General features: G+C 37.8%; 1 long non-coding RNA gene across 1 annotated transcript; it reads left to right on the top strand.

The window, feature by feature from the left end:
• The first annotated feature begins 50 nt into the window (after positions 1-50).
• Positions 51-5824, top strand: LOC147308319 (uncharacterized). Its single transcript, XR_015126255.1, has 4 exons — positions 51-166; positions 3378-3547; positions 4645-4742; positions 5060-5824. It is a non-coding gene; the product is annotated as an uncharacterized LOC147308319 (long non-coding RNA).
• The last annotated feature ends 2625 nt before the right edge of the window (positions 5825-8449 follow it).

Raw genomic sequence — 8449 nt, 5'->3', positions numbered from 1 at the left:
CTGTTGCTCTCGCTGCTATCTATGCTATCTGTTTATCTTTGCAAAACCAACTGGGATTTTGTTTTATTAGTGTTTGTGTGCGCGTTTAAATTATGTTTGTTTACCTTTATTTCACCAGGACGTTGCGCTCAAATCAAAGTTCTTCTAGAAGAGAGACGTATTCGAGGTATAGTAGCAGCACAAATTTAGTATATTATAAATGCAACAAAATACAACTTATGCAAGATACACAACATCAAATCTCCTAGTGCATCTCACAAATGTAGAATGTCGTGAAAAAAGTTGTTTTGCTTCACATTTTTATTTAAAAAAAAGTCTATATTTAATACATATAAAGCAGAGTATTTTAAAGTTTTTGCTGTTTTAATTTTAAATATTATGGCTGGTGAAACTCAGAAATTCAGTATCTCAGATTTTTAGAATATTTCATCATGGTTTTGAGCAAAAAGTAGTGTGCAAAGGTTTTGAGTCACTTTTCACCTTTCTTTGTATTTTACTTCCAAAAAGCTGATTTTAAATAACAGTTCTTTGGGTTTTCTAGAGGTCTTCCAAACTTTAAACAAGCATAATTTTAAGAAGAATATTTTTTGTTTTTTGTTTCTTTGTTGAGTCGCTTGACCCTGACCTATGAACCAAGCATTAAAAAGTACCTTACCAAAGGGAAGAACCGGTGTTGTTTACACATAACAGATGACTTAGCAAATAAACAATTTTAAATGGCATTTTTAGGCATTTTGTTGCTAGCAGCTTGTCACAAAAATCGTTTGTTCAAATTTCTTTAGTTGAATCTATGGAAAATGCCAGAGATAAACTGTGTCAAATTTTGTTATCATTTTTGCACCAACAAGGTGAATCCCAAAGTGCTATGTGCAGAAAACTTGGCATATCTTAGCATGGTGTGCAATGCCTCCCTAAAATATTGAGGAAACTGGACATGTCGAGAACAAAAGAAGTAACAGGCCTAAAAAATGCATCAGAGTGTCTGAAAGTCGTGTGCTTAAAAAAAAAAAAAAAAAAACAATTAGCAAAGACACAGCACCTCAGAGATGGTAAATGTAGTCTTCCAGTCAATGATTCTTGTACAGCACTTTTCTGCTCTAGCACTTAGTGCTTTACACAACATGCACTCATTGACACATGTGCTTTTTTCCTTAACACTTCTGACTTTCCATCTAACAATTACACACATTGATACTTTTATATAAGTAATATATCAGAGAGCAACTTGAGGTTCAGTATCTTCCCCAAGGATACTTGGGCATGCAGACTGGAGCAGCCAAGGACTGGACCACAACCCTTCCAGTTAGTCGGTGTCCTGCTCTACCTCTTGAGCTACAGACACCCCTTCTGGGGTGCAGCTGTTCATTCAGCTGTTCCAGTTCACTGAAGCCTGCTCAGAAATGGTCTCATTTCAAGAATGGCTGTCAAGAAGCCATTCTCAATGAGGGGAAAGGGGAGAAAATGCTGTTATATGCCAGATCACATGAGAACTCATCTGAAAATATGAATCCAAATTTAAATGTTTTGGTTCAAATTGTCATCAATATGTACAAAGGAAGTCAGGTAGAGATAAAACAGTATCTACAATCATCTGTAAAACATGATGGAGGCGGGATCATCTTGACAGAGTTTAGGCTGTGTTGAAGAATAAATGTGGTCATACTAATTATTGATGTTCAAGCTCATTAGAATTGTACAACCTCCGTTTTTGTCTTAAATGCTGTATTTCCATGTTTGTTTGTACATGTTTCAATAAATCCCAGCACCTATTTCCCATTTTCTTAATATAATATAAAAATATAAAAGATCTTAAATTTAAAGAAATGAGAGGTGACACTGGAGTTTTGCTTTGTGTCTTTCAGTTTAGTTTATTAGACACAACCACAATCATAGGGAAGACTGCTGATTGACAGTTGTCAAGATGAAAATCCACAACAACCTCCACAAAGAGGTTAGGCCACAGAAGGTCAGTGCTGAAGAGGCTAGCTGTTTGCAGTGTGATGTATTGAAGCGTAATAATAGAAGGTTGCCTGGAAGGGAAAAGTGTGATAGTAACAGAGATGATCGCAGCCCAGAGAGAATTGTCAGGACAAGTCAACTGAAGAGCTTGGGCTTTACAAGGAGTGGACTGAGGCTGTTGTCAGTGCATCAAGCGCTACCACGCACAGACATCTGCAGGAAAGGATATCCAATGTTGCATTCCTAATATCAGGCCATGGCTGAACCAGTGACATCAGCAGCAGCATCTGACCCTGGTGAGGAGAGAAAGAACTGGACTGCTGCCCAGTGGTCCAAAGGTTTCAGATGAAAGTAAGTTTTAAACACAATTTAGAGTCTGGAGGAAGACTGGGACAGAATCCAAGGTGTTTTAAGTCCAGTGTGACATTTCTGCAATCTGTGATGATTAGGGGTGCCGTGTCACCTGCTGGTGGTGGTGATGGTTGGTCAGCTGTGTTTTATCAAGTCCAAAGTCAACACAGCCCTCTACCAAGAGCTTTCAGACCACTTCTTGCTTCCATCTGCTGACAACATTTATGGAGATGATGATTTCCTTTTCCAACTGGACTTAGCACCTGCCCACAGTGCCAAAACTAGTAATAAATGGTGTGGCATGTCTGATTGGGCAGCCAACTTTTCTGACCTGAATCCCACAGAGAATCTATGATTTCTGTTGAGTACTGTGAGTACCGATGATGAGAATCACCCAGCCCAGAAAAACAGAGGATCTCAAGGCTGCTATCAGACCAACACCTCAGCAGTGCTGGAACCTGATCCCCTCCACGCTACGCCTCATTGATGCAGCACTTCATCAAAGAGGTCATAATCAAGTATTGAGCATATAAAATGAGCATGCTTTCCAGAAGTTCTATTCTAAATCCTTTTTTGATCTATCTTAAGAAATATAGCTAAATATCTTGAGCTACAAACCATAATAATCAAATTAAATTTAAAGCAAAAAAGGTTGAAATGTTTACATTTACATGCAATAAATATAAAACATATTAAAGTTTATCTTTTAGAAATAAATTAGGAAAAAAGAACTTATTTAGATGCACTAGTAATGCACAAATACACCTGACAAAAACAATCACCACACTGATTATGATGCCTTTAAATTCACTAATAGATATAAGCAAAACATATCTAAGGTTAGGTCTATTTGAAATCGTGGCATTATGGTGCAGTGGTTGGCACGGTCACCAAACAGCTAGAGGATTCTTGGCTGAGGCTTTTCTGGGTGGAGGGTTCAGGTTTTACCTGGACCTTGTGTGGATTCTCTCCGGCTACTATACCTTCCTCCCACAATCGAGGTGCATGCATGCTAGTTTAATTGGTAATGCTAAACTGTCTGTCCCTCTGTGTTGGCTCTGTAATAGATTAGCGACCTGTAAATGGTGAACCCTGCCATTCGCCCTTTGACGACAGAGACAGGCTGCAGACCCACCCCCGTGACCCCGAATGGAGAGGCTGTTCAGAAAATGAACGGCTGGATGGATTTATGGTTATGAAAATCAACGGATCTTTCTGGAAAGTATTCCATGTCCAAGTAAGAAAACACTGTTTTCCCCAGATCCGTCATGCTTTATATTAAAATGACTTTTATCCTTTTTACGTGACAAAGAAAACTAATCACCTTCAATGTTTATTTTTTAATTAGTTCTATGTAGCTGCCTGTAGTGTTTTCACAAGTGTCTGTGTATGTAGTTTCTGGAGGTGTTTCAGACTCAGGTGTTGTATAATTGGTAGATTATACCAAGGACTTCATAGAAAGAGTCCTAAAGCCTCCAATCATAGCCAGGCTCCAACATTATAGGAAACTGATATATATATATATATATATTCCTCTCCTCGTGCCCTTATAAAAGGAATCAGATATCAAAGTTGATAGAAAAAAATCTATTATCTAAAAAGTCTGACACACTTCTTTGCCCCAGACAGCAAGAAATCTATCATTTATTACACCTCGCAAAAATGAGCTTTTCCCCTTATCATCACTAATTATCGCCATCACTCATGTTAAATTGGTTATAACTTCTTTTTTCTTTTCAGCTTTAAATTTTCAAAACCAGATAAGATGCTCGTGTAATATATGAGATATACTTTCTATTACATAAGAAACTTACTGTAAGCTACATCCCATAGCCTAATGTGCATTACAGCAATATAATTTCCATCGATGTTTTGATCTTAAAGCATGTAAGTTACACTCATGATACACTGTTCTTGTTCATTACCGTGACTTTAACGGAAGAATCTAAACTTAGAAAGATCCTGGAAAGCTCCACACACCTTCTAACCTCACACAGCTCCCTTAAGAGGAGCTCCCTTAATATGCAGGCCTAAATTTAGCCTGCAGATGGTTTCTGGCCTGTTGGGGAAGTGTGTGGGAGTGGAAGGTCCTCAGGTTTAATAAGGAAGCAGTTGTGGTCAGCAGACACACATGAGTCTAAAGTCTGCTCTCTCTAAACACGCTTTGTATTGTACTAAGGTTTTACTTCCCATAGTAGGATGCTTGTCTCTTTGTAATGTTTTAGACTGTGGAAAGCATGCAGTCAGATCAACAAAGTTGATGTAAAATTGTTTTTCTTAACAAAGGAAATAATCTGTGATCATCCACTTCAGTTGTCTTCTGTCGTCTTTCAGATCTTTTGGCACTGCTGAGCTGGTCAGTGAATTCATTCTTGTCGAGACTGAACCAGATAGTTGATTTGGCCACTTCTGAAGTTGTTGCTCTCTCTGTGGTAGGTTTATTTTAATTTTTCAACCTAATGATGATCTCCATCACTTATATCACTTTGGGTTTCCTGTTAAGAATTCCAGTGAAGAGCTACAAAACACAAGTTTGACACATTATCTTCAAATATTATTTCTGCTTTAATTTACATAAAATATTGGAAGACCAGCACTCACCTGACCATGACACCACTGTCCATTTACATTTGAGCCTCTGAACATGGGAACTTAAACAGTTAATGCAGTGCATTTCTTAGACCCCTTGACCTAAAAATTGTTGTGTCACTTTTGGGCTTAACTCTATGTTTTTATTGTCTTTGCTCAGGCTGGGATCCATCTGTTTGTTTATTTTTCAATTAACAGTAAGCAAAAAGTGGCAATATCTGCGGCCGCAGGTCGTGTGAGGAAGAGAGAGAACCCAATATCAGATTACGCAGGACAACAGGAACCAGTAAACAAAAACGAACCATTTATTAAAGTTGATACAAAACAAGGAAAAACCAAAATGAACTGAGAACCTAAAGTGGGAAATACTAAAAATACGAAACTTGAGAGACACAAGGGCAAACGAGTAGACACTCCGACAAGGGACACGGAGAGACTGAGACAATATATACACAAGCTGGGAAACACAGTGGGAACAAATTAGACATAACAAGTAAGAGAAGGAAACTGATCGTAAAACACAAGAGACAAGGACTATCAAAATAAAACAGGAAACGCACTGAAATGCAGACTAAGACACACAACTTGATGCAGGGAAAGAGTGAGAGGGCACAAGAGAGGGCGAGAGAGATGGACAGAGAGCAAGGGACAGAGAGAGAGAGAGAGCGACACAGGAAGGTAAATAAACAGAGACGAGACTCTGAGGAAAAGACAGAAAGAGGGGAGCGCTAATGGAATTCGAAGAACCTAAAATAACCCTGAATCAGATAAATAGCATAATGAGAAAACTCATAAGAAAAAACTAAACTAGAAAATGTAACCCACTCTTCACGATCAAAGCAATAATAAATTAATAAGATTCACAAAGTCCAGAATACCAAACACTGGGTCAAAGACCTGGAACCATGAAAAAAATAGTAGATTTCCCCTGATTTTACATAAAATAGAAATAAAAAATAACAGAATATATTTAAAGACATGATCTGGTTGGACTCTGCTGAATTTACTTTCTGTTACTGTGGTGCAAGCTCCTTCACTCCTGCAGATGCTCGTCTTTTGTGTAGAAATTGTGTACTTTCTCAGTCAGTGATTTAATTATATAGCAGGAGGTATTGATCTCCAATTACACAACCACAAATTATTAAAAGTACAAAATACACAAGGAAGCTGAGTCTCTAATTTGGGTTCATTCGAGGGTCTTTAGTAATTGAATACCTCATACAGGATCATTAGTCATGTCACTCATGGGCCACTAAATAGGCCTGACTAGTAAATCAAACAACGTTTCCATTAAGAGCATGTTTTTAGCATCATGATTTGTGTCTGCAGCTCGCGATTTTAGTGATACTGTGCACAGCAGTGTGATCATCCTAGAAAGTGTTTACTAGCAACAGTGTTCCCACACGTCTTCTCCACATACACACAATCCTTGTAAATTTTATACTCACTTCAAACCGACTGTAGTGTACGTAGCCATCAAGAGGCTTTAGATATCTGCCACGTTCTCGCAGTTTACACACAACATGTCCTTTACAGGAAGACGGCGCCTTGTGTGGTGTGACAGGAAATGTGTTTGCATGCACTGTGTGTGTGTGTCTGTCTGCATGCCTACCTCAAACTTTGTATGTGGTTTTCTCCCACCACATATTGAACTTTGGTTTTATACTTTAGCTCATATTTCTTTTACTGGTGCAGCATAAGCGTACATATGATGGTTTTTATTTTTAAACAAGGACATTTCAATATGGAAGGCATTTTAGATATAAACTCTGATCCATCTAACTGATAGTAATCACAGTAAACAGTAAATGGACTGGTACTTATTTAGCGCGTTTCTACTATAACTGAGCACCCAAAGTGTTTTTAACTACAAGCCTCATCCACACTTTCATACAAGGACTTTTTTCTCTACCTAAGCACCTTCTTACCCGCTTACACTGCAATGGATGCATAAGGAGCAGCTTGGGGTTCAGTATCTTGCAGAACAACACTACAGGGACAGACTAGAGTAGCTGGGAATCGAACCATTGACCTTCTGACGATAGACAACCCGCTTTGTCTCCTGTGCCTAAATGCTGGAATTAACTTTACTTTAGCAATAGAAAATAAAATAATAATAGTGATGATGATGGTTTGGGTAAAATTTAAAAGTAAAGTCCAATAATATTGACACTGAAGTTGAAAAATAGTGACAGTGATTTTGTCATTTTAATTTTTTTTTTTTACTTGCCTATTTTACTTTTTACTTACTTATATTTTTATTTTTCTGTTGAATGATTAAAGTTTTTAGGAATGATCAGGTCCTATTTCGGTCTCAAGGCCTTCCTCTTTGTCTTGTTTTTAGTAATCAAAAAAGTGACATTCTTAAATGTACATTATTTCATTAAAGTTGCATTTTGTTTTTGTTTTTGTTTTGTTATTATTATTATTTTTTAATTGAAGAGTTTTCTGTTTAGGGTGGCACGACGGTGCACTGGTTAGCACTGTCACCTCACTGTAAGAAAATCTTGTGTTCAAAGAAAGCTGATGTTGTCTCTGGGTTTTCCCACAGTCTAAAGACATTCATGTTAGGCTAAACGGGGATACTGTGTGAATGTAAGCATGAAGGGTTGTCTGTCTGTCTATGTTGGACCTGTGACAGACTGGCAACGTGTCCAAGATGTACCCAGCCTCTCACCCTATGATAGCCTTTTAATTACAGCAATCCAGCAGGTATTCTTCCTGAAGTCCACAAAACATTTTACACTGTTTCAGTGGACCATAACAACTTTCATAATGTCGCATTTATGTGACAAAAAGGGGATCCACACAAAAGGTTTACTTGAACAATAGATAATTGTTCAAACATAAGCTAACCAAGACATAAAACATCAAATGGGGTGGATGCCAAGTGCAGTGGAAGAGCGAGATTGACCAGTTTTTCTGATCCAGGTGTTATAACCTGGAAAGCCCAGGCGGGTTGCATTAGCTGAGGTCTCCCTTATGCCAGCCACTCACCATTATAAACAGGCCAGGACTTTCATTGAGACAACAGGAGGGCTGTCACAGCAATGACACAACTCTATTAAAATAATTACATCTCTGTTTAATAAAAGGCTGACTCTTGGTCCAGATGGATAACCTTGATATTTTCCTTTTTTTTGTGTAGCTGGCTATTTCGATAATTGATTGGCCTTTTATGTTGTTTTTAAAGTAAAACTGAATTAATGTAAGTTATGAAGTGTGAAGATGTGTGTTTTTGTGCTTTGGATTGTTGGTCAGACAATAAAAGCAATGGATGATGTCACATTTGGTTAAAGGAAATGCATTTTTCACCTGTTTTTGTTTTTACATTTTATACACTATACTAAACAAATAATTGAATATTGGGGGCGTTTCTTCAATAATGATCACTAGTTGCATCTCTAAGCTGAACATATGGGACATTATTGAGGTCTACAGTGTTTTTCATTGGTAGGATTGGCATGTAGCAAAGATACATATCTGTACTTGAACCTGTGGCAGTCAACAGCTAAAAGCTCTAAAGCCATGATATCCCTTTATTTTCATT

The sequence above is a fragment of the Aulonocara sp. 'chitande type north' Nkhata Bay genome, linkage group LG18, assembly GCF_057382095.1.
Source record: "Aulonocara sp. 'chitande type north' Nkhata Bay isolate Kocher_YH1m ecotype deep benthic linkage group LG18, A_spYH_male_GT1.1, whole genome shotgun sequence".
In the NCBI taxonomy this organism is placed as follows: Eukaryota; Metazoa; Chordata; class Actinopteri; order Cichliformes; family Cichlidae; genus Aulonocara; species Aulonocara sp. 'chitande type north' Nkhata Bay.
This window is presented reverse-complemented; position numbering and strand designations above follow the sequence as displayed.